The 27447-nt window shown below is 32.7% G+C and overlaps 1 long non-coding RNA gene across 1 annotated transcript; it reads left to right on the top strand.

Annotated features, from left to right (window-relative positions):
* The first annotated feature begins 222 nt into the window (after positions 1 to 222).
* Positions 223 to 7329, top strand: LOC143049887 (uncharacterized). Its single transcript, XR_012970346.1, has 2 exons — positions 223 to 2869; positions 6616 to 7329. It is a non-coding gene; the product is annotated as an uncharacterized LOC143049887 (long non-coding RNA).
* The last annotated feature ends 20118 nt before the right edge of the window (positions 7330 to 27447 follow it).

The following is a 27447-nucleotide window of genomic DNA, read 5'->3' as shown; positions in this document are numbered from 1 at the left end:
ACTTAAGGTAATGAACCATTACATTGTTGTTTGTACTTAAAACTTAGCGACAAATAAACATTTAAAATCTAAAAATAATATGTAAAGTTATCACCTATCATATAAGCGTTAAAAAGACCACCTAACTTTAACAATCAGTTAGGTGGTTAAAATTTTGTTTTCATAACAATTATTTGATTATTATTGATATTTATTGAATAAATTTTAATTACTAATTAAGTTGCTTCTTATAAATAAAAAACTTCAAGAAAAATACAAAAAAAAGTGTTTTCTTGTTCAAAGAAAAATAATCTCTAAACTGAATTGTGACTTTTTGTCTGTGACTTGTTAACCGTGACTTTTTGTCCTGTGACTTTCTGTCCTACATTCAGATTGAATAGGGGTTTGGTTCAATGACCCCGTCTCCCTCTATCTGAGACTACTATCTCAGTGATGAACTTAATGTTTTATGTATTGTGCTTGTCATATATGTATGTTGGATAAAAGCTCTAGAGCTTATGTTGTATTGTATGTATAACCAACTTTAAATAAATCTTTTTTGTTAGCCCATAACAACTAACAAGTAAGATTTAGGTTTCTTCTTTTTGTAATACAAACAATTATTACACCTTGAAAGGATTTTTTTTTACTATGACGGCGTCCAAGAAAAAAGTTGAAATAGCTAGACACTAACTTTATATTGGACCCTAGTACATGTAGTAGCTTTATATGTGCTTGTGGTTGCATATGTAAATGCATGGATGCCTGCTACACTATAGAATACATAACAAGGAAGCTTTGCTTTGCTCTTCATGGAGTACGAACTCGTCTTCATAATTAAAAACCTTCCGCCAAGCAAGCGTAAGGGTCTTTGACAGTAACCAACACTTATCTCACGAGGCGTACCTAGTACGTCTTTTTAGGTATATATATATATAAACATTTATTCGTCATTGTGCGAAGTGCTCCTTTGAAGGAGGGATTTTCTAAACCAGAACAGAACAGAATAGCCGTGCAAGACTTTATTATCATTTGGACTACCGGTAATATTATGTCACATTTTGTCTTACCACAGGGATTTGTGTCAATTTATCTGGTTTTCTATCCTCTGACCTCATTTTCATGGTTCAGTGGTTATTGTTAAGTTTTTGTGTTTTGGTTGGGTTTTCTAATATTGTATGCAACATGTCAAGTATATTTGTTGTATGAAAATTTTTAGGGATGTACATGTTAGACTGGAATGTTTTATTCAATCTTGACCTCATTTTTATGGTTCATTGCTTAATGTTACCTTTTCATTGCTTTTTGTTTTATTTGGCCAGTTTCTCTATTTTATTATTTTCAAATTAGCAAAAGGTCAACTAGGTGCATATGTCTGACTGAGAAGTTTCATCTTACTTTATTTTCATAGTACATAGGACAATATAAAAAAAGAAGATGGGATATGATTGGACAACTCCCCATGAGAGACCAAATGAAACAGAAATTAACAACTCAAGGTCATCCTACAGCCTTAACAATGAACAAATATAAAAAAAGAAGATGTGGTATAATTGCCAATGAGACAACTGTCCACAAGAGACCAAAATGACTCAGACATTAACAACTAAACGTCGCCGTACGGCCTTCAACAATGAGCAAAGCCCATACCGCATAGTCAGCTTTAAAAGGCCCTGATAAGACAATGTAACACAACTCAAACGAGAAAACTAACAGCCTTATTTATATAAATAAATGAACGAAAAAAAACAAATATGTAACACATAAACAAACGACAACCACTGAATTACAGGCTCCTGACTTGGGACAGGCACATACATAAATAATGTGGCGGGGTTAAACATGTTAGCGGGATCCCAACCCTCCCCCTAACCTGCGACAGTGGTATAACAGTACAACATAAGAATAAACTATAAAAATCAGTTGAAAAAGGCTTAACTCATCAGATGGACAAAAATACAAGTGGACGTGGCCGGGTACTTGTACATCCCTACACAAAAAACACAATGAACAGATCTGAGAGTACTCCCAGTTATACTGCATAGTCAGCTATAAAAGGTCCAGAAATGACAACGAAAACAATTCAAACCAGAAAACTAACAGCCTAATTTATGTACAAAAAATGGAAAAACAGTTAAATGTTACACATAAACAATGGACAATCACTTAATTATAGGCTCCTGACTTGGAACAGGCACATATATTATGAATGTGACAGGGTATAAGGAACTATGAAAATGTTTAGCTTTTGTGGTTTGGTTTATTTTCCAGATACTGTAAGCAATAAGGTCACTTTATTTAGTGAACGGAATGATTGTAAGATGCACATGTCTGTCTGTCATATTTTATATGACCGTGACCTCATTTTCATTGGTCAATGAAACACTGCATTGTTTATCATAATTATGCTTAAAGTTACAGGTAGATTATATTTGTAGGATATGTAACAAATGTAAGGTGTGCATGTCTCTCTGGCAGATTCATAAAACCATGACCGCATTTTATGGTTCTTTGGTCAATGCTAAGTTTTCTTGGTTTTGTCATTTTATCAGATATTATAAGCATAGGTCTACTTGTTGTACGAAATGAATGCAAGGTGTCATATAAAAAAAGAAGATATCTGTTTGCCAAGGTTAATTTTACTAAGACCTCATTTTCATAAAACAATGATAATATTAAACAGCAAGAATGAGAATCAAGTCAAAGTTATATACAAATGAGGCAAAATTTTCAGTTACCTACTTTTTATGTATTAGTAGTTATTTTTGTCATTAAATGATATTGTTTACCCTTTTATGTGTAGGGCAAGAATATTAAAGATAAAGGGAAACTATAAACAGAAGAAATTAACAACAAAAATAGATTTACAAAGGTCAACAAAGCCTAAATGGTAAGTCCACTGTTGAAAAAAGTTTTAGCCCTTGAGTAATGATTAAATATTTATTAAAATAAGATGTGGTACGATAAATGAGAAAACTATCCATCAGAGTTCAATTAAGTGGATGTAAGCATTGTAATTACTTATTAGAGGCCAATGATGACCTGTTAGTAATGAAAAAACTCATACCCTATACATGATATAGTAATCTATAAAAGACAACGCTAACAAAATTTGAAACAAAGCATCAATTCAAACTTCAAATATACCGGACTAATTTATAAAAAAACAAAATATTATGAAAAACAAAAATGACAGATATGAACCAACATCAACCACTGAACTATGTACAAGCTCCTGATATTGGACAGGCATAATATGGCTAGGTTGATATAAAAATAAGAAGAAGTCTGATTTCAAATAAGACTTTTTTCCAATAGAGATAAAATGACATTTAACAATGTTTAAGGAGGCTCGAGGGTATAAAAATTTCAGAAAATATTAAATTTTTTTTTTTCATAACTAATTTTATTTATAACTTTATTAGTTTTTTATTTTTTCATATATGGTACAGAAATCATTCTATAAAATCAATTCGTTTTGGCCCCAGACAACTTTTAAAATGTATATATCATTGAAAAAGCTCCAAATTATCTCCCTTTGGTGCAGAAATGCCATTTTTTGGCATGAGAACTGTAATATCTTTTTTAGCTCATCAGTGAACTATATTTTTTATTATCATTTTCAACTAACTTTACTTAAACTAAACTATTGTAAAATTTAAGCGATTTCTGTAATTAAGTTCTTTTTTCATTTCAAAATTACCTCTATTTCTCCTATTAGTTCAACAGAAAAAAAAGTACCTTTACAAAAATGTATATATATGCTTCTTTCAAAGGCGGATTGTGAGTGTGAATGAATGGTGTCCCCATTTTTAGCTCACCTGACCTGAAAGGTCAAGTGAGCTTTTCTCATCACTTGGCGTCCGTCGTCCGTCGTCCGTCGTCCTGCGTCCGTCGTCCGTCGTCCGTCGTCCTGCGTCCGTCGTCCGTAAACTTTTACAAAAATCTTCTCCTCTGAAACTACTGGGCCAAATTCTACCAAACTTGGCCACAATCATCCTTGGCATATCTAGTTTAAAAAATGTGTGGCGTGACCCGTCAAACCAACCAAGATGGCCGCCATGGCTAAAAATAGAACATAGGGGTAAAATGCAGTTTTTGGCTTATAACTCAAAAACCAAAGCATTTAGAGCAAATCTGACAAGGTGTAAAATTGTTAATCAGGTGAAGATCTATCTGCCCTGAAATTTTCAGACGAATCGGACAACCTGTTGTTGGGTTGCTGCCCTTGAAATGGTTATTTTAAGGAAATTTTGCAGTTTTTGGTTATTATCTTGAATACTATTATAGATAGAGATAAACTGTAAACAGCAATAATGTTCAGCAGAGTAAGACCTACAAATAAGTCAACATGACCAAAATTGCCAGTCGACCCCTTAAGGAGTTATTGCCCTTTATAGTCAATTTTTAACAACTTTTCATCATTTTTTGTAACTTTTCTAAAAATTTTCTTCTCTAAAACTACTTTGCCAAATTTAATCACACTTGGCGACAATTATCATTGTGGTTTATAGTTTAAAAAATGTGTCCGATGACCCAGCCTACCGAACAAAATGGCCGACATGGCTAAAATTAGAACATGGTGGTAAAATGCAGTTTTTGCTTTATATCTTTGAAACCAAGACATTTAGGGCAATTTTTCAAGATTTTAATGTTCATCAGAATAAGATATATCCCCTCACAAATTTTCAGTTGAATCGGACAACCTGTTGTTGGGTTGCTGCCCTTAAATTGGTTATTTTAAGAAAATTTTGCAGTTTTTGGTTATTATCTTGAATACTATTATAGATAGAGATAAACTGTAAACAGCAATAATGTTAAGCAAAGTAAGATCTACAAATAAGTCAGCATGATCAAAATTGTGAGAGGACCCCCTAAGGAGTTATTGCCCTTTAGAGTCAATATTAAATAACTTTTCCTCATTTTTGTAACTTGTATAAAAATCTTTTCTAAAACTACTTGGCCAAATTAAACAAACTTGGCCACAATCATAATACTAGGGTATCTATTTTTAAAAAGAGTGTCTAATGACCCCGCCTACCAACAAAGATGGCCGACATCAGTAAACACATTAACAGGTGAGCGACACAGGCTCTTGAGAGCCTCTAGTTTGTCGAGCCTGCAACTTTTGTTGCAGAAAGCTCGACATAGGGATAGTGATCCGGCGGCGGCGGCGGCGGCGGTGTTAGCTAACTTCTTAAAAGGTTTATATTTTAGAAGGTGAAAGACCTGGATGCTTCATACTTTGTATATAGATGCCTCATGTTACGAAGTTTCAGTCAGTCACATGTCCAATGTCCTTGACCTCATTTTCATGGTTCAGTGACCACTTGAAAAAAAAGTTCAAAATTTGTGTAATGTTGAATTCTCTCTTATTATAAGTAATAGGATAACTATATTTGGTATGTGCGTACCTTGCAAGGTCCTCATGCCTGTCAGACAGTTTTCACTTTACCTCGACCTCATTTCATGGATCAGTGAACAAGGTTAAGTTTTGGTGGTCAAGTCCATATCTCAGATACTATAAGTAATAGGGCTAGTATATTTGGTGTATGGAAGGACTGGAAGGTGTACATGTCCAACTGGCAGGTGTCATCTGACCTTGACCTCATTTTCATGGTTCAGTGGTTATAGTTAAGTTTTTTGTGTTTTGGTCTGTTTTTCTCCTACTTTATGCAATAGGTCTACTATATTTGTTGTATGGAATGTTTGTAAGGTGTACTTGTCTAGCGTGCAGATGTCATCTAACCTTGACCTCATTTTCATGGTTCAGTGGTCAAAGTTAAGTTTTTAAGTTTTGGTCTTTTTATCTAATATTATAGGCCAAAGGTCAACTATATTTGGTGTATGGAAATATATTATGGTCTATATGTCAGTCCCGCAGGTTTTATTTGACCATGACCTCAATTGCACGGTTCATTGCACAGTGTTAAGTTTTTGTGTTTTGGTCTATTTTTCTTAAACTATAAGTAATAGGTCAACTATATTTGTTTTATGGAAGCTTTGTTAGCTGTACATGTCTGCCTGGCATGGTTCATCTGACCTTGACCTACTTTTCATGGTTCATTGGTCTTTGTTTAGCTATCTTGGTTAATGTTAAGTTTATGTGACAGTTGTAATCAAGCTTTATACTTAGGACTATCGACATAAAATCAATGATTAGTAAAGAAGGCGAGACATTTCAGTGTGTGCACTCTTGTTTAATTTAATTTTTCTATTTTTCTATAAAGTATAAGATAAAGTTCATTTATAGAAAAATATAGCGTAACCCTATATTACATGTATTAAGAAAAAAAATTGATTGAAACCTGTGAGCCCCCTTAATTTAACAAAAATAGTTCACTGTACAGCCTTTGACAATGAGCAAACGCTATACCGGACAGTGGTTTTAATAACAGCACAACATTTGAACAAATTGTAAAAATTTGTTGCAATGGGCTTAACTCAAAAGACTGCAACAAGGAACCAAACAATAACCAGTAATATGTAAATCGTAAACACAAAGCACTGAAATAAGAGTACTAACAATAGATATTTAAATGAAAGTTTATTAAAATGTTCATAAACATGATAAAATAGTCATTTTATTGCTGTATTTCTCTTCACTGATAATTTTTGAGTTTTGTGTATTTGTAGGTCAGACATCTCGGTTTTCATGGTCATCATTCAACAGATCAATACTGAACAGAAAACTTGGAAGATGATATTTTTCTCAACAGTGCGACTTTTTTTATTAATTTGAAATGGAATGTTTTTTTCTACATTTAATAGAAAAAGGAAATTTCAACATAATGACTATAAACAAAAAGGAGTCATATCATCACGATCATAGATGCTCAAGAACTTGAATATGTAAATGCAACAATGTAATTATCAATTGAAAGAAGGAACGAATGAAAAAAATATTAGTATGTTGTTGTCCAAATAAACCTGCTTTGTCTTCTCATTTGAATCGCTCCATCCAATAAAGATGTACCGAGGAGGATCTTTGAAGAACAGATTGAAAAATGTTTTGTCTAAGAATTGCAGGAATATTCTAGTGGATAAATTTTTATTGACTTGACTCTTATATAGTGGACTGAATAAATTTACATAGAAAGCAGCGAAAAAGAAAACTAAAACTTTAACACAAAAAGTGTTTAAATTATAAATTTGCAAATATAAGCATAATATTATGTACACCACAAAGGTATATAATTCAAATTGTTTGCATATTCATGTATTGCAATGAAACTATAACAAAGAAAACCTTACTTCATGAAAAGAGTAAACTATTCAGTCAGAATATGAAATATTTTTTTCAGTTCTATTTTTCATTATAAAATAAACAAGACAAAGATTTCAAAACAATATTTTTTCATTTATTTAAACATGTCATCATTTTGTTTCAGTGAAAGAACTTTACTCTTTGACCTTAAATTTTATTATACATTCCAAAATCAGAATTATAATCTTTATTATCATATTAACAAATAAAAAACATGTTTGTGACAAAATGAATTTTTTTTTATATATATATATATATATATATATATATATATAATAAAATATAAAAAAAACTTGTATACATTTAAAACTTTTTACTACCAAACAGCATTCATTGCAACATACACATACTGTATATTTATAATATCTATATATTTATAATTTGAATCCCATAGGATTTTATTTTGTCCCATGGGATATTAAAAATCCCATGGGATAATAATAATCCCATGGGATTTTTTTTGTCCCATGGGACAACAAATATCCCATGGGACTACAATTATCCCATGGGACCAAAAAAAATCCCATGGGATAATGGTAAATCCCATGGGATTTTGCCCTGTCCCATGGGATATTGAAAATCCCATGTTTTTATAAATCAAATAGCAAAATAAATATAATAGTAACAGTAGAAAAATAATGAAATTATTGAATCCCATGTAATTCCGCACATTTTGGTTATATACATGACACTGTAGCTCTTATTTGAGGCGGCGGCGGATTTGCAAATGAGTGTTTTGCAAATTTAAAGTGTCCAGTGTTAATAGCTTGTAAAGTTCGAGGCACGTTAGTTGTGCCTAAGTGGACTTCGGCTGCATTCTGGCCTTTGATATTCGATAAACATTTGATTTATCAAGATTACGTAAAAGATGTTAATGTGTTTGAAAATACTGATGGTATTTATAAACAAGGTTCGAATAAGAATACGATATTCGAAGTTGAACCGTTTGGTTCGCCAGTTTTGGCTGTTCTGCTAGATGCATCTTAGACATGGCCCTAATATATGTAAATATATTTTAGCAGGTATGGTCTGTTTGTGACATGGCCAAATGTATATTGTAGCAGGTATGGTTGTTTATGTTGACATGGCCCTAGTATCTATAATGATATTGTAGCAGGCATGGTTTTTTTTATTTGACATGGCCCTAGTATCTATAATGATATTGTAGCAGGCATGGTCATTTGTTTTACAGTACATGGCCCTAATATCTATAAAGATATTGTAGCTGGCGTAGAAATATTTGAATATATATTATATTTTACTCTGTGTATAGATATTTGAAATATGCGATTAATTCGTCCTCTGTATATGTATATTTATAGATTATCGTTGATCATCTCAACGATATTGATTTTCTCGCTTGAGCCGGGACGGCGAAAGCGAGAAAGGCAATCGAGTTGAGATGACCAATGATAATCTGTTTATCGCTATTTTACCTATGACTACGTTGTCAATTTCGTTAGCAACGCCGCGTGCATGCTTATTTTCTAGCGATAATTTTCCATCTTAAGCGAGTAGCATGATATGAAAAATGATCACAAAAAAGATCAAAGGAAAAATGCAAAAAATAGCGATAAAAAATGTTACTGCAATACGTTTTTCAGTTTTTTTTCAGTAGGACAGTGGTGAGACTTTAATTCACAAGTTGCCTCTAATAATGATCTCAGCAGTTTGATTAACCAGTTACCAGAATTCCTTCTTTCATCCAAGGCTGAGAGTACTCAGAAGAAATATAGATATGCCTTCAATTCATGGTGTAAGTGGACTAGTCAATATTCTTTTTCACCATTGCCGGCATCTCATTTGTATATTTCTTTATATTTAATTCATTTGTCTGAAACTGCAAAATCTGTTTCAAAATTAAATGATGCTTTTTACGCCATAAAATGGGCACACAAATTAGCTGGCGTTGCTGATCCCAGTGAAAATAATCTAGTTGCATCTGTTCTTGAAAGGGCTTATAGAAAAATAGGTCATTCAGTTGTCAAAATAGAACCGTATATTTTGAAAAATATTGTATGTAAATATGCTAATAATACTTGTAATTTCAAAGATGTAAGAATAGCATGTATGTGTTTATTAGACTATGCTATTTTTTAAAGATTCTCCGAGTTAGCTAACTTGAGAAGGTCTGATATACAGTTTTCTCCTACTTACCTTACACTTTATTTAGTCAAGAGTAAAACTGATGTATATAGGGAAGGGAGAGATGTTGTCATTTCAAAAACAGGGAATATTACATGCCCGGTAGATGTACTTCAGCGTTATCTAAAGTTAGCTAACATTCCGGAAGAATCGAATGAGTTCATCTTCAGATCAATTTGTTATTGTAAATCTTTGAACATATACAAACTTAGAAAGAGAAGTCATATTTCTTACACCAGAGCCAGAGAGTTATTGTTATCTGCACTTGACAGTTTAGGTTTTGATAAAAAAAAAAACAGTTTGGCTTACACAGTTTGAGGTCAGGAGGAACTACTGCCGCGGCAGAAGCTGGAATAGATGATCGGTTGTTTAAGAAACACGGGAGATGGAAAAGTGATAAAGCCAAAGATGGTTATGTTAAAGAGAGTATACTAAACAGATTGTCAGTCTCTAAGAATTTAGGCTTATAATATATATTGTTTGTCCCCCTCTTTTTACTATATGACCCTTTCTTTATCAATCGAAGCTTTCTGTGCTGTCGGGGCGAGCTGATAACCAAATAACGGTGTTGAGTTTTACTTTATAAATGCTTTATGTTCGTTTAAAATATTGAATAAGAACATAAATGTATTTATATAGGTTACTCGGGAACACGTGTGTTCAAATCAAAACATGTTTATGTTTAATTTGATTGGACAATCAGTAAGTTATTACAGGTTTAAGTTATATCAATCATGATAACTTCATGCTAGAATTTTAGCGCTAAAATTATAGTATTATAGTCTAGAATTGTCATTCGAGGTTCGCCTATCCAACAGTAAAGTTTCGTTTCACACCCACCCACCCCTTTTAAGGCTTCATAGGAATGTAAATAGTATGTTATGTAGTAAACAGTTTATAAGATACATGTATGTATTACTGTAAAGATTTTTTTCTTCAACTTATAGAAATTTTTCTATTGTAGATTGTGTTCATATGTGATGGCAGCGGTCGATGACAGCAAATTGGACATTTGTTTATTTCTAATAAAATAAGCTGTCTGTGCTGTCGGGGTGAGCTGATAACCAAATAACGGTTTTGAGTTTTACTGTATAAATGCTTTATGTTCGTTTAAACTATTGAATAAGAACATAAAATATGTTTACATGGGCTGAGCACAGAGTATAAAGACAAATCAAGCGACATTGGTAAATGGCTATCCCATTTTTTCGGGTTACCATTCCTTCCCCCAAATGAAATCGATGAATGCTTCACGTTTGACAAACTGTCAGACGCTCCTTCTGATGACAAATGTCTTACATTCTTTGCCTACGGACTAAGTTCATATATATATATATACGCACAAAGTAAAGCTATCCACCTTATTTCTGAGCAGCTGCACCCCAACTTATATGTTTTTATAGATGTTATCAAGAAAATCCAGGCCGTTACGTATGTTAAAATGCGAACTCTAGAAATGCCCGCATCAGTACATAAGCCAGACAAAGAAAAGATGGACCTCGTTATCGACACTAATGCCAAATATAAAAGAGACAAAATCACAAGAAAGGAATATATTGGATGTGTTGCCTACAAACACTCGACAAGAACAGATTTATGATTTGAATGTATTCCGTTTTTAGGGATTTGAGTGCTGTAAATAGATTTATAATTCTTCACTTTAGCATTAACAGAGTGCTTTTATCTTAGGTTTTTACTTCTTGATTTTAAAGTATGTAAATATATTGATTTATCCTGCTCGAAACCCAACTTCCACCTCCCCATGATGAGCAGAGGACAACTGTTATATACATGTTATGATTGACAATTCATAACATTTGTACAACTGGCAAACGGGAGATGTCTTTAATGATAAATGAAAACAAAACAAAATTCTTTTTCCGTCTTGGAATAAAATAGGAATAGATTACCTTAGCCGTATTTGGCACAACTTTTGGGAATTTTGGATCCTTAGTGCTCTTCACCTTTGTACTTGTTTGGCTTTACAACTAATTTGATCTGAGCGTCACTGATGAGTCTTATGTAGAAGAAATGCTCATAATTTGAGAGAGTACCAGTCAATGTTATAATGAAATTATAAACTGACTATCTAAAAAGGCATATTGAATTTTGTCCCCTTCGCAACATGCGGACTGGACTCTTTTAAGTTAATGTTTTGATATATTCTAGGTTTTATTTTTAGACAATAATATCCTTTGATCACATCTACACGGTTTTTCAGGATTTTTTTTACAGAACCCTCTACTTAAAAAGAGGTACCATCTAAAGTATATATTTTAATTTCTGGAATTTTTTCCTGTAATGTACTAATGAATAGACATGTTTAAAAAAAATGAATTCAATATTTAGGTAAAAGCTATGATTAAAGATTTCTAAACTGAAAAACAGTGTAAATTTACATTAAACTCCCCAAAAAAGTCTCGACTGGGGATTCTTCCTACTTATTGAAGCAATTACTAAGTTCTTATCTTTTTTACATCAAGACACAAGATTTTGAAGTTAACATGTCCCCTTTTCACTAACAAGAAAAAGTAAAAGGCATAACAACTTTTTTTCTAGAAAATTTTAAATAAACTTTTAAAAATCTGAGAAATACTGCAATTTAAACTATCTGTATATATGACTTATTTAAGGTTAAAAAATTGGACAACAATTTTGACTCTTTTTGAAATGTGTAAGTGGCTCCGAAAAGAACCTTTTAATTTGTCACATGGACACTGAATCTGTAATCTTCTATGACGACATTATCAACAGGTCAGCCTCTTAAGAACGCCTCTCAGTTCTTCTGCTTCCTTGGCCTTTTGGTGAGCAAACTCATAGTAAACTTCACGGACACCATCGACTACTGCTATCCGGAGACGCAAGGTATACCGGAATGATTTGTGTCCTTCTTTCTTAGCTCGGTTATATCGACGTTCTAAGTTTGAAAGTCGGTGATTCATATGGACAATCTGTTCACAGGCTTTGCGAAAACGGCGCTCAACTACAACAAGGCGTTCCTGACATAAGGCAGCTTCCATGGTTATACTTCTAGTCGTTCGAGTTGAAGGAGTCGAAATAAAATATCGAATGATGATGGTTATCTTGAAGATCGCCTTTTTATACAACATCTTGAAAAAGCATCAAAGAAGATTATTGAATCCTTTTATCTTTGGACAAGTTATACTTTGATCTTTTTAGATAAGTCTTAAAAGAATGTATAGGTATGGTTTCATCGTCATAGTTTATCTTGTTGAAATACTTACCTGTAAAAACATGGCTTCTCTTTGAAAAATCAAATGATTTAAGTGTGTGGTATGGTTTCATTTTGGCACCCTCATAAAGTCTTTATTGTTTAATGATTATTACTGAAGTTAAAAGTATATGAACAATACACAAATAAATTTTTTGTACGATCAAAAAAAGGAATCAAATTATGATTAATTAATTGAATTACTTGATATGCTATAGTTTTTACAACAATTAGGTTTATGATACTAATATGACAACAAAACAAATGAATAAATTAAATAAATATATTTAGTCTTAGATGCATGATTTTTTTATTAGTTGTTAGTGGCTTTGAACTATAGCTGTCATTAAATGCGAGTACTCTCAGAACAATACTGAGTGTCTTTTTGTTGTTGTGATATACAAGTACCCGGCCACGTTCACTCTGATTTTGTTAGATGTATTTCTATTTGAATCCATTTGATGAGTTAAGCCTTTTTGTTCGTTCATATGTTGTACTGCTACACCACTGTTCCCGGTTAGGAGGGGTTTAAATCCCGCTAACATGTTTAACCCCGCCACATGTTTTATGTATGTCCCAAGTTAGGAGCCTGTAAATTATTCAGTGGTAGTCGGTTTTTTATGTGTTACATTTGATTTTCGTTAATTTTTGTACATAAATTAGGCACTTAGTTTTCTAGTTAAAATTGTTTTACATTTGTCATTTCGGGGCCTTTAATAGCTGACTATACGGTATGGGCTTTGCTCATTGTTGAAGGTCGTACGATGACCTATAGTTGTTCATTTCTGTGTCATTTTGGTCTCTTGTGGAGAGTTGTCTCATTGGCAATGATATCACATCTTCTTTTTTATATATACATTTCGTGTTTTTCATTTAAAAAATATTTTTAATAGTGCTCAAGAAGTGTAAAGTTTGCTGAAAATTGGCATTTCTTAGGTCAAATCTTAAAATTGGTTGTTATTTTTATCAGGAAATTTCAGAGAACTATGATATTGTCCAGTTGATCATTTCTGCATTATTTATTTAACAGGTATAGCTTTTGCTAAAAGAAGCAACACAGAAATAAAATTGAAACAGGTTTTTAGAAAATTTCGCAATAGATCGATTATGACCTGTTGGTCATTTTTACCCTGTCGTCTTTGTTCTTCCTCTGATTTTTTTCGATAAAGAAAAAAAGCAGTAATATCCGTATGTTCTATTTTTAGCAACAGCAGTCATTATTATAATTTGTCGATCAAAAGTGAAACCTACAAACCATATACCCAAAGGAATATTCGCACACAGTTTGGTTCAGTACGCCACAAAATCAGTGGTTGCAATTTAATTTATAAGCTACATTCTTACTGTAATTTGAATACAGAGATGGTGAATTTTAAACATCACACGACGAAAATTTCTTTTAAACACATATGAGTACTTTCATTTGGAACATGTCGAAGAGTCCAAGGAGAAAATATGTATGATAAGGTTACATTTTTAATTCCATTTATTTCGAAAGTCAAAACTGAAAACTTTTTAAAACAATTATATTGTTTGATATATTGTTTTAATGTGCATTTTTAATTAATTTTCATCGAGAACGAGATAACAGTCCAAAAAAGAAATGCTTAAAAAAGAAAAAAATGGTTTAGAAATGTATCTATTTTAACCAAAAGAAGACCTCTAGAACACGCTCAAAATCTAACAGAGTACTAACATGTTATAATGAAATTATAAACACATTATTTAAAAAAAGCTTATGTTATTTTCCTCCCCTGCGGAACGCGTTGCAAGGACATATACTGTGTGTATCTAGACAGAAACTTCTTTATACTCAAGAGAGCAATTCAAAAGTTCTTATCAATTTTAAATTAAGACACTAGATTTTTAAGTTAACATTTCTCCTTTTCACTAACAAGCAGTAGTAAAAGGCGAGATACAATGTTCCGCTGAACTTTTTTTTCTATAAAATATCAAATAAACTTGTCAAAACCTGACAAATATTGCAGTTTAAACCAATGTATATTATTTATTTAAGGCTAAAAAATTGGACAACAGTTTTGACTCTTTTTGAAATGTGTTAGTGGCTCTGAAAAGAACCTTTTAATTTGTCACATGGACACTGAATCTGTAATCTTCTATGACGACATTATCAACAGGTCAGCCTCTTAAGAACAGCTCTCAGTTCTTCCGCTTCCTTGGCCTTTTGGTGAGCAAACTCATAGTAAACTTCACGGACCCCATCGACAACTGCTATCCGGAGACGCAGGGTATACCGGAATGACTTATGTCCTTCTTTCTTGGCTCTGTTATATCGTCGTTCTAAGTTTGAAAGTCGGTGATTCATATGGACAATCTGCTCACAGGCTTTGCGAAAACGGTGCTCGACTACAACAAGGCGTTCCTGACATAAGGCAGCTTCCATGGTTATACTTCTAGTCGTTCGAGTTGAAGGAGTCGAAATAAAATATCGAATGATGATGATTATCTTGAAGATCGCCTTTTTATACAACATTTTTAAACCAGGTGCTCCGCAGGGCGCAGCTTTATACGACCGCAGAGGTCGAACCCTGAACAGTTGGGGCAAGTATGGACAAAACATTCAAGCGTGATACAGCTCTGAATTTGGATTGTGATCAAATTTTTGACATTACATGGGTTTTTTTACACAAAACAAATGTCAAGATTTTACAAATCAATTAAAGATTTCTTCTTCAAACTTTTTAAATCTAAAATTAAATAGTTGACACAGCATAGGTTTCTGACACAAAATGAATGTGGTCTAATGAACTTAAAAGTTTTTTTTTGCCTTTGAGCAATTCACTATGCTGTTGAATATTAATCCTCTCAAAAAAATGTTTGAAGAAATTTTCTTTTTATTTATGAAATCTGAAATGAGAAAAATTTAACCCCCCCCCTTTTTTTTCACATCCCCGTTTCCCTTTTTCCAAAACTGATATCAATTCAAATTTCTAATGGAGTTTGCAACAATAACTACTCTTTTAAATACATCATAAAATATTAAAAATGTAAAATAAAGTGCTTGTTATCACTGAAGGTAAAGATTGGTTGGTAGTAAAAGTGAATATACATTGTTTATTGTATAAAACAATAACAAAAACTTCATCAGCAACATTTTATATTGGCAAATTTCCAATGAAGTTATTTACATAAAGTTATTGGCAAATAAAAATAGAAAATGACATCATAGTCATGTCTGGCAAATGTCCAACATACATTATCTAAAAACATTTTAGATAAGATAAGGAAAAAAAGCTTCATCAGCAACATTTTATATTGGCAAATTTCCAATGAAGTTATTTACATAAAGTTATTGGCAAATAAAAATAGAAAATGACATCATAGTCATGTCTGGCAAATTTCCAACATATATTATCAACTACTATTCTATACAAAGAAAGATAACTCCAATTGAAAATTAATTGCTATTGCACAATATTGTGCAATTAGATATTTCTTGCTATTGTGCAATACTGTGCAATTGAAAATTTCTTGCTATTGCACAATACTTGATATGGAATCCTGATTTGGACCAACTTGAAAACTGGGCCCATAATCAAAAATCAAAGTAAATATTTAGATAAAGCATATCAAATAAGCCCAAGAATTTAATTTTTGTTAAAATCAAACTTAGTTTAATTTTGGACCCTTTGGACCTTAATGTAGACCAATTTGAAAACTGGACCAAAAATTAAGAATCTACATACACAGTTAGATTTGGCATATCAAAGAACCCATTTATTCAATTTTTGATGAAATCAAACAAAGTTTAATTTTGGACCCCCATTTGGACCAACTTGAAAACTAGGCCAATAATTAAAAATCTAAGTACATTTTTAAATTCAGCATATCAAAGAACCCCAAGGATTCAATTTTTGTTAAAATCAAACTAAGTTTAATTTTGGACCCTTTGGACCTTAATGTAGACCAATTTGAAAACGGGACCAAAAATTAAGAATCTACATACATAGTTAGATTCGGCATATCAAAGAACCCCAATTATTCAATTTTTGATGAAATCACACAAAGTTCAATTTTGGACCCTTTGGGCCCCTTATTCCTAAACTGTTAGGACCAAAACTCCCAAAATCAAACCCAACCTTCCTTTTATGGTCATAAACCTTGTGTTTAAATTTCATAGATTTCTATTTACTTATACTAAAGTTATGGTGCAAAAACCAAAAATAATGCTTATTTGGGCCCCTTTTTGGCCCCTAATTCATAAACTGTTGTGACCTCAACTCCAAAAATCAATCCCAACCTTCCTTTTGTGGTCATAAACCTTGTGTTAAAATTTCATTGATTTCTATTTACTTATACTAAAGTTATTGTGCGAAAACCAAGAATAATGCTTATTTGGGCCCTTTTTTGGCCCTTAATTCCTAAACTGTTGGAACCAAAACTCCCAAAATCAATCCCAACCTTCCTTTTGTAGTCATAAACCTTGTGTCAAAATTTCATAGATTTCTATTCACTTAAACTAAAGTTATAGTGCGAAAACCAAGAAAATGCTTATTTGGACCCTTTTTGGCCCCTAATTCCTAAAATGTTGGGACCAAAACTCCCAAAATCAATCCCAACCTTCCTTTTGTGGTCATAAACCTTGTGTTAAAATTTCATTGATTTCTATTCACTTTTACTAAAGTTAGAGTGCGAAAACTAAAAGTATTCGGACGACGACGACGACGACGACGACGCCAACGTGATAGCAATATACGACCAAAAAATTAAAATTTTTGCGGTCGTATAAAAAAACATAAAAAGAAGATTATTGAATCCTTTTATCTTTGGACAAGTTATACTTTGATCTTTTTAGATAAGTCCTTAAAGAATGTATAGGTATGGTTTCATCGGCATAGTCTATCTTGTTGAAATACTTACCTGTAAAAACATGGCTTCTCTTGAAAAAAAAAAATCAAATGATTTAAGTGAGACATGGTTTTATTTTGCCACCTTCTTAAAGGTCTTTATTATTGAATGATTATTATTGAAGTTAAAACAAATTAATGATTTCAAATTTGAACAGAAGAAATGAATAAAATTATAATTAATTGACTGACTTGATATGTTTTTATTTAAACAATTATAATTTATTTTAGTGTGTTATGTCTTACATCAAAATAAAATAAAAAGTAAAACTCTTGAACAACTTTGCATGTTTATCAATTCTAAGTGTAAATTTTTTCAAATCCTAATGATGTTTGAAACGATTTGTTTAAGGATTACAATGAAATAGAACAAAACTATTAACTGGACATATTTTGAATTAGAGTATATTCCATGTATTTTTACAACAAAAACTTAAGATTGTTTCAAGATGAACATAAACATTTGTAGTTTGCCAGAGAGAGAAGTAATCTTCCGTTCATCTTTTAAAAATATAACTATATATCCGATCAGACAATTGTCGTTTTAATTCTTTTTATCTTATGTCTCTTTCTGATAAATTCTTTTTTATTTGGTCACTCAGATTTCTGTCAGTTTATTTTATTGAAAATTCTAATATTATTGAAATGTTAAACTATTAAAACTACGAAATTGATATTTCATTTGGAAAAAATAGACAAGATACATGCAAATTCGTCATATTAAGCATTGTACCTTCTTGTCCTTATTCATATAATTCGTCTAAGTTTTTGTGATACCTGCTCGTTTTTAGTATTTGAAGAGCTTTGTTGGTGTTTTGTTTATACTTTAAATTCATATTTCGACCATAATATTAGCACCCTGATAAGCACCACTTGGATTTTTTTTTGGTTTGTCTTGCACAGTCAAATCCCGTCTGATTGATAACCTAAAGCAAATTTACTCTTATTCGAAACCACTTCCGCTTAGTTATAGTGTTTTATATTTATTTTAATACAGACACATAAGAAAACCATAGGGGTACACTAAAGCATATCCATAATGACTTGTTAACCTCAGGTGCTCCGTGCTGAAGGTCTTGCTGTAACTTTCAGATGAAGAGCATCAATTAAGGCGCTGTTCCTTTGCTATTTGTGTGTTATTGTTTTGCAGTGCATGTACTTATTATGTGTCTGGAATGGAAATCCATCCCTTTGTTTTTCTATTAGATTTTGATGTGTGTGGAGATCTGGTGAACATTACTGTTAAATGCTCAGACGTTGAAAGATGCTGCGTTTTACATAAATTGAATTATAGACTTAGATTGCTGAGCCAAATGGCACTTCTTTTTTTATCAAACTTTGTATTAATTATGTTTAAGGTTCAAAACAGCAACTTTAAGTTCAATTATGCTCTAACATTGAATATATTAACTTAATACCTTAGATTTAAATTCGTTTTATAGTCGAGAGGGAAATTTAGAAAGTCTTATAGTGATTTTCCCTTAATTAATGCAAATATTCGTAACAAAAACAGCCATTAATACTTAACACTGGAATTTTAATAGTTTGTATTGACGAAGCAGCGACTGTAAACACGACCCGTTTATTAGACAAAATGTTGTTAGGATTTAAGGAATTTGAAATCATGAACGATTCATCTCCGCTTTAACCATTCTTGACAGGATCGACAGAAATACAGCAAGTGGTGAATCTTATGCAACAAAAACAATGATAAGTCAGCCATGTTAGACAGGCATAAGTCTCTCTGGGATCGAAAAAGAAAACTCTTGATACGTCAATGTATCTAATTTCTAATAATTTACCAAGATAAAAAAGAAATTCTTGTCATGTGTATACCATTAACTAGATTTCCAATATTTATGACAATTATCATCCACGCAGTTGGATTTTATTTGCACCAGAAAACTTATTTATATACAAAACTATGATGTAAATGTAATGCTAAAAAATAAATCCTTTACACTAAGATTTCTTTATATATGATGGCATGTTTTCAATTTGTTGAAAGGCGCCATGTAGTTTCCTAATTATAGCTGCCTAATTTTTCAAAGAAATAACTACTCTTGTGATTTTTTAAGTAACATATTGCATTGTTTGACAGTTTAAAAGCTTGTCAATGATAAAAGGTTTGTCCCTGTGTAGTAACACCTGTCCCTGACAATTTGTAATAAAACATTTTATTTGAAGATCTGCTGCTCAATAACTCAAAATCAACTCGAATCAGCAACTTTTTTATGTTTCAACTTTTAAATTTACACCCTGGCTGTGAGGTTTGAGCACACGGTATTTCTGCTGATTCGTCGTACCGCTGAGCCATATGTTCTGACTATTGACAAAATATCGAACTCAAATGATTTTATCCTATGATAAAAAAGAGAGACAAAAAAAAATCCCAATTTCTTTTCTCTGAGCATGCCTTGAAATTACAACTTGCTACTGTTTTAATTCAATACCATATTATGCGCACCTTATATTAATGAGATCTATCAGATATTTCCTGTAGCTGACCACAACCAACGTTAAAGTTCATCTGACTATATTCTTTTAATGACGGGGGCCTTTGTACATGAGAGTAGAAGTCTTTTCACGTCGTGAATAGTGTATAAGAAATCTTTCCATGTTCTTACCTCTGATTTTGTCTTGTACACTTATGTTATGGTATGCGAGAATCTCGTTTGTTTTCGGTTGTTATAAAGCTAAAAGTGTTTCTCGTTTCTCGCTTTTTATATAGACAAGACCGTTTTTTGTTTGTTTAAATGGTTTTACATTAGTAATTTTTGGGGCCTTTATAGCTTGCTGTTCGGTGTGAGCAAAGGCATCGTGTTGAATACCGTACTTTGATCTATAAGAGTTTACTTCTATAAATTGTGATTTGGATGGACAGTTGTCTCATTGGCACTCATACCACATCTTCTTGTATCTATGAAAGCCACTTTTTACTCTTGTATAGAGCCACGAATGACTTTAGGATGAATGCTCGCAAGGTTAACAACATTTTTATACCTGCTGTTCCTAAACATATTTTTTATTCTTCTATTTGTTGTTCCTTCACGTATTATTTTTTTCTAATGCACAATCATTATCTGACCGTTTTTCTCGTTGTTGATGTGAATTTAACAGCAGATCAGCATCTTGAGTTGTTGTTTATTCACCCTCCAGAAATTAAGTGATGGTAGTTTTAAAATATATCGACGTCTGTGGCACCGTTAAAGTCCACAATTCCTCTAAAGTCCACAACACCGCTAAAGTCCACAACAAATTTCCGCTAAAGTCCACAACGCCGCTAAAGTCCACAAACTTTTCGCTAAAGTCCACAAAATGACCTCCGCTAAAGTCCACAAGAAAACGCCGTTAAAGTCCACAATAGCAAGTTCCGCTAAAGTCCACAAAAAAGCACCGTTAAAGTCCACACCATTTTTTTATTGTTAAAAACATAATATTCGTTCTTTTATCCCGTTAGTACAATAAAAAGCATGGGCCTTTCTTCTCGGTAGTATTTTTTTAACAGTTTGATACATGAAAAAAGTACAGTATCTGTATATGATTTTGTTGCATTAATTTTGATCTTTGTATTATGATGATGATTACCAATTTGGACAACATTTCTAAAAAGTTTGTAAATTCGTTAGTTAATATAACTGCATTCTACAAGTACTTTTTTCTCTTATTCTCTGCATATATTCACTTTTTGACATAATTAATGTACAAAGCAAAGGTGCCTCCTAATCTAAAACATTTGAAGGGAATTCAGGCAACAATGTTGATTATATCATTACACAAAAAAATACTAAGTTTATGAATTCCGAAAGGTCTCCTGTCGCCAAACTTTTAACCAACGTTACGTTATTAATTTTGGTGTTCGTTATAAAAAACAACGAAAAATAATGTGATATGATTTTCTAAACGGAAAAATGAAGCCAGTATGATAAATTCTAAATAAAAAAGAAAATATTCTATGCTTTAAATTATATTTTTATCGATTAGTATCGGATATCGAATCGGATGCTTTGAATGGGTTTCTACCAAAATGTCACAATAAAACATGAATTGATTGATATAGGAAGGTGTGGTATAAGTGTCAATGAGACAACTCTCTATCCAATTTAAAATTTATAAAAGTAAACCATTATGGGTCAAGGTACGGCCTTCAATACAGAACCTTGGCTCACACCGAACAGCAAGCTATAAAGGTCCCCAAAAATTACAAGTGAAAAACCATTCAAACGGGAAAACCACTGCCCATAAATGGGGCTTAAAAATATATATACATACACTAGTTGTTTATTTTGGTAAAGTGTTTTAATCACATGCAAAATTACTCACTACATTGATATGTATAAACTCTCAAAACGCTAAGTCTGTTCTACAGTAACCAATAAATTTGTATTGAAAAGAACAGAAACATTCTTTGATATTATATAATTCGTAAAAGTTTCAGCCTAAAACTTCATACTAGTCTTCCATTTAACCTTTTCAAAATACTAAAAAAGTATCTTTAAAAGGGAAAAAAGAATGGAAATTAACTCTGAAAGCGATACCGTGTACTTTGATGTGACGTTCATTTTATCAATCAATATGACTATAGGATAGTTCAACAATTGTTGGTGTTCGTGCTTAATGCAAGATGAACGTTCCTGTCGCCTTTATTCTATATCCACACCCTGCCTTTATCCTATATCCACACCCTCCAATGCTCATAGGCACTTATTTTCATTAGTTCTACGGAGCCCTGTTGGTCTCACACAGATTATAAAGTGTCTTAAAAAGTCCTGCGCTGAAGATGTGTAAAGTCTAGCGCTGGAGATGTAAAGTCTAGCGCTAGAGATGTAAAGTCTATCGCTGGAGATGTGAAGTCCAGCGCTAAAGATGTAAAGTCTAGCGCTGGAGATCTAAATTCTAGCGCTGGAGATATAAAGTCAAGCGCTGAAGATGTAAAGTCTAGCGCTGGGGATGTAAAGTCTAGCGCTGGATATGTGTAAAATCTAGCGCTGGAGATATGCAAAGTCTAGCGCTGGAGATGTAAAGTCAAGTGCTGGAGATGTTAAATCAAGCGCTGAAGATGTAAAGTCTAGCGCTGAAGATGTAAAATCAAGCGCTTGAGATGTAAAGTATGGCGCTGTATATGTAAAGTCAAGCGCTGGAGATGTAAAGTCTAGCACTGAAGATGTAAATTCAAGCGCTGGAGATGTAAAATCAAGCGCTGGAGATGTAAAGTTCAGCGCTGAAGATGTAAAGTCAAGCGCTGGAGATATAAAGTCTAGCGCTGGAGAAGTAAAGTCAGGCGCTGGAGATGTAAAGTCAAACCACATATTACGGACCTATCATATCTAGTTACTAAGAGTCTAACCTTACCACGAAAACTAGACCCTGGTCACCGACAATGAAGTCAAACTGACCTAGTCGACACATGTTAAACAGACATATACACTTTATGACAAATTCATACAGCAAATATTGACCTACCATACCTAGTTACTGCCGATGAAACTGACATAATCACAAAAACTTGACTGTGAGGTCAAGGTCAGTTGACATATGTCAGACTGACATGCACACCTAACAATGAATTTCACACTCTCAATATTAATAGCCTACCATACCTTGTTACTGAGAAACTGACCTAATCATAATAACTTGAACCTGGTCACTGGACCATGACAATGAGGTCAAGGTCAACCGATATGTGACCGACTGACAAGCTTATGCTTCAAGTTACATTGGCACTAAATTTGGTGGTCCCAGGTCAAAAATTTCGTGAGATATATGCATTAAACCAGAGGCTCTAGCGAGCCTGGTTTAAAGAAGTAGTTAGTATGTTTTTCTTATAGGGTTCAATGATAAACTTTATTTGGCCATGGAATCCATGTTGGATTTGCAGTTGCCATAAAAATCATAAAATTGTCAAATTCAGGACCATCATTTGATCATTCCTGCATTAAGTAGATTCATTATACCATACGGATGCTCAAAGAGAGCAGTTCACATGTTTTCCCTTATAGTTCTTTGTTAAACTGTCTCGGCCTGTGGCGACCATCTTGGTTCTCCAATCAGCACCGAATTCATTAAAATTATTAAGGACTATTATCTGATCATTTATCCATAAACTGGAATCGATATGTCAAAGTTTCTTTGTAAAAGTTGTTGTACATTTTTTCCCCTATATGGTTCTATGTTAAATTGTATTTGACCATGGAAGCCCTCTTGGATTTACAGTCGACACCAAAATCATAAAATTTATCAAGAATCTTCATTTGATCATTCATGTATATATTGGATTCATTTTGTAATATGGTTTCTAAACCAGAATGTAATCGTTCACTTGGTTTAAAAGAAAAAGGTTTCTCAGTAGAAATAGTTTGCATTTTCCCCTATAGGGTTCAATGTTAAACTATGTTCGACAGTGGAGGCCATCTTGGACTTCCGATCGGCACTTAAATCATAAAATTTATGAAGGACCATTATCTGATCATTCATGCATAAACTGGAATCGAAATGTCACACATCTCCAGCGCTAGACTTTGCATATCTCCAGCGCTAGATTTTACACATCTCCAGCGCTAGACTTTACATCTTCAGCGCTTGACTTTACATCTCCAGCGCTAGACTTTAGATCTCCAGCGCTGGACTTTACATCTCCAGCGCTAGACTTTACATCTTCAGCGCTGGTCTTTACATCTCCAGCGCTAGACTTTACATCTCTAGCGCTAAACTTTACATCTCCAGCGCTAGACTTTACACATCTTCAGCGCAGGACTTTAAAAGACACTTTATAATCTGTGTGAGACCAACAGGGCTCCGTAAGTTCTGGATTTCTCAACACACAAATACATCGGCAAGTGAATACAAGAAAAATACATTTGACGGCATTTACAGTTGGATTTTCACAAACCATTTGTTGAAAGGCACAGAATTGTCTAAATATGTATTTGTTGATTTGGTCATACTTTTCTTCGGTTAGTTTTGTTTTTCTCCTGGTGCAAATCATTTTTTGGATAAAATATAAACTTTGTGTTAAATCATCAGAAATTGATAAAAGAGGGACGAAAGATACCAAAGGGACAGTCAAACTCATAAATATAAAACAAACTGACAACGCCATGGCTAAAAATGAAAAGGACTAACAAACAACAGCACACATGACACAACATAGAAAACTAAAGAATAAACAACACGAACCCCACCAAAAAACTAGGGGTGATAAGTAACGCTTCAAAATAGATATATTACCAAATAAACAAATAAACCTATGATAGTTCTGCTTCTATTGGTACTCAAATTTAATTAAAATCTTACATGAAATAGTCCCTAAATATTTGTTATGAACAAAAAACGTAGATTTTCATGATATATATATAACAACTAATTGTAGGTGACAAATACTTCTGACCATTATACCTTACTGGCTTGACGGTTTTTGAAGTACAACGTTCCTAAATGCATGTTCTAAAAACTTATCTTCCAAAATATACTATATATAGAATTAAACGCCTTTTTAAAGGAATTTATTGGTGTATAAACTCGACCACATATCATGAAAGTCCGACCACAGTCCGACCACATATCATAAAAGTGACTTGGTCCAGTTTATACACCAATAAATTCCTTTAAAAAGGCGTTTAATCCTTATAATTCTTTTAAATTGGAGAAAGGGAATATATTTTTTCACACTCGTTACCTCTATTACACGTAAATTGTATATTTATCATTTAATATGCCTGGCGCATGAATATATTTCAGTGTAGGTCAACTCAAAAATATGTTCTCAATGAAATTTGCTTTCTGATAAAAATTAAACTGCAAAAACTCTTATTATCATTCAAACGAATGTTTTTGTGTATTATTTTATTTAACAATTAACTTGCAGTGTAAAAAAAAAATAACGTTTATGTTATTATCGCCTTATTATTGCCATTGGTTACGAAAAGAAGTTCGGTCAACGTCGTCTATCGAAAAATAACAAACGTCAAGATCAACTACCGGAAGTCCTTTCGACCAATCATATCAACGTATTCACTAATATGCAAATCCGTTAAGAACTATATGTATTTACTTCCATAACTTCAATTGCAATTTGAGCATTTGAACTCAATTTCATACTTAAAAATGTAGCGTCACTTTTTTATTAAGTTAAAGTTTTTATTTCATTTTCTGGCTCTTGATAAATTTGACAAATGCACATGTATGGTCGACCTCGTAATAAACCGTACGAGTATACTCATACGGTACGAGCATACATTCAGGTATACTTATATGGTCCAAACCGTACGCGTACGGTACAAATACTCATATTGTCTGGAACATATGTACATGTACATCTACATGAAGCATTGTTGAAATATTTTTTTTTTATACTTGTACTCATCATGGATAATACACATTACAGAACCACATCCGCGTATAATTTATTCCATTCATCTTTCATTCTAAAACAAATTCCTTTTTCTTTTTGAAAACAAACAAACATGCAAACCAATGAGTGATGGAAATCTGCTGAGCACCACAAAATGCATGAATTTGTGGCATTCTTTATCATTATTTTGATTTCAAACAAGAACATGGTGGTTCTGAGTCTATATTTGAGATTTACGGACCGTTTTGGCTGCTGTGGAGCCTAACAGACACTGAATGGAAATCTTACTTATGTTTTATAGATATTTGCAAAGGAAATTTAAATGTCAAATAAATGCTCGAAATTATGTCTCCAGCATACACATAAAGAGAACGCTATGTTGGAGTTTCTTGTGGATGAACAAATGTTTACTCAAGAATAAAAAGAGTATAATATATATATATATAGCTAGATAACTTTTCAGAAATGTTGTCTGTTTGATTGATAGAAAATCGCAACACAAAGATCAAATTTATGGTGATAAAGCAAATACTATAATCTTTTCATTCATCAAAAATATAATTTATGCTGATAAAATATACTTTCTAAGAACAAAAGTCCATGCTTTTAATTAGATCTATAATATCGGGTGTAAAAAACAGACAATTGATCTTTTGATAATAAAAAAAAATTGTTTGGACTTTAGCGGTGCTTTTTTGTGGCCTTTAGCGGAACTTGTTATTGTGGACTTTAACGGTGTTTTCTTGTGGACTTTAGCGGAGGTCATTTTGTGGACTTTAGCTGAAATTTTGTGGACTTTAACGGCGTTGTGGACTTTAGCGGAAATTTGTTGTGGACTTTAGCGGTGTTGTGGACTTTAGAGGAATTGTGGACTTTAACGGTGCCACAGACGTCAATGTTATGTATAAAATGCTTATCTTATATAAAAGTAAAAAAATGACCATACATATTGACTCCACTTCGTACAAAGTCAATGTTACCGCGGTGTTTTTAATGACATATATTCTCATGTATTTTACAGAATTCCATGAAAATTTGACAATGCTGCATATCTGTCTGATTTTTATCTTTTTAATTCAACAATTTTACGTCTTCCTTAACCATAGAGATAACGGCAATGTGGAATATTTAAACGAATTTAAAGCGTAACCCTGGGGTAGATCGTATCACACATTGTATATGCATTTCACACAAATCGTTTTCTCTACAGAGAGAAAGAGTGTTTCTTAATTTAATGCCTGATAACTGAACATTTATCGCGACAATCTGCGAAAACATTTGTATATCAACAGACATTCTTCTTAAATCAGAAGCCAATTATTATTTTATTTGACATATGGTCGTATGTGTAAGTAATAAACTGTGATAAACCAGGATAGAATAAATTGTTATGGCTTTCAATGATTTTTAGATTTGAAGTTTTGTTCCGGAACTTATATCAATTACCCAATGTATCATATCTAAACGACAGGATCCTGGCGTAGGTCAGACCAACTATAATTGTCCATAGGGTAACATATAGATTGATATAACAAAAACAAAAGAGTAAAATGAAATTTAAAAATCGTTATCACTTATTAGATTGTTGACAAAAATCTAGAGAAAG

The sequence above is a fragment of the Mytilus galloprovincialis genome, chromosome 1 (genome assembly GCF_965363235.1).
Source record: "Mytilus galloprovincialis chromosome 1, xbMytGall1.hap1.1, whole genome shotgun sequence".
NCBI classification, from domain to species: domain Eukaryota; kingdom Metazoa; phylum Mollusca; class Bivalvia; order Mytilida; family Mytilidae; genus Mytilus; species Mytilus galloprovincialis.
This window is presented reverse-complemented; position numbering and strand designations above follow the sequence as displayed.